Below are 357 nucleotides of genomic sequence, written 5' to 3' on the forward strand. Positions count from 1 at the left end.
TAGGTTTTAAAAAAAAAGATTTTTTAAAATTTGATAAAAAGTTTTATTTAATTCCCAATTTTTGGATTTGGGTTTTTTTTTAATGAAAAATTTGTTTTGGAAAATATTAAACAAGAAAAGTAAAAATAAGCCCAAAAGAAAAAGTGGAAAATAATTGGGAAAATGATTTTTTTTTTTTAAAAAAAGTTTTGAATAAAGGAAAAAATTTTAAATTTTGTTTTTAAAAAGATAATTTTTCAAAAATTTAAAAATTTTTGTAATAGATTTTTTAAATTAGTTAATTTTTTGAATAAGTTAAGGGGAAAAATTAAATTTTTTAATTTTGATATTTATAGAAAAAAAGGGGGGGAAACCCGA

Source organism: Penaeus monodon, chromosome 20 (assembly GCF_015228065.2).
Source record: "Penaeus monodon isolate SGIC_2016 chromosome 20, NSTDA_Pmon_1, whole genome shotgun sequence".
Taxonomy (NCBI): domain Eukaryota; kingdom Metazoa; phylum Arthropoda; class Malacostraca; order Decapoda; family Penaeidae; genus Penaeus; species Penaeus monodon.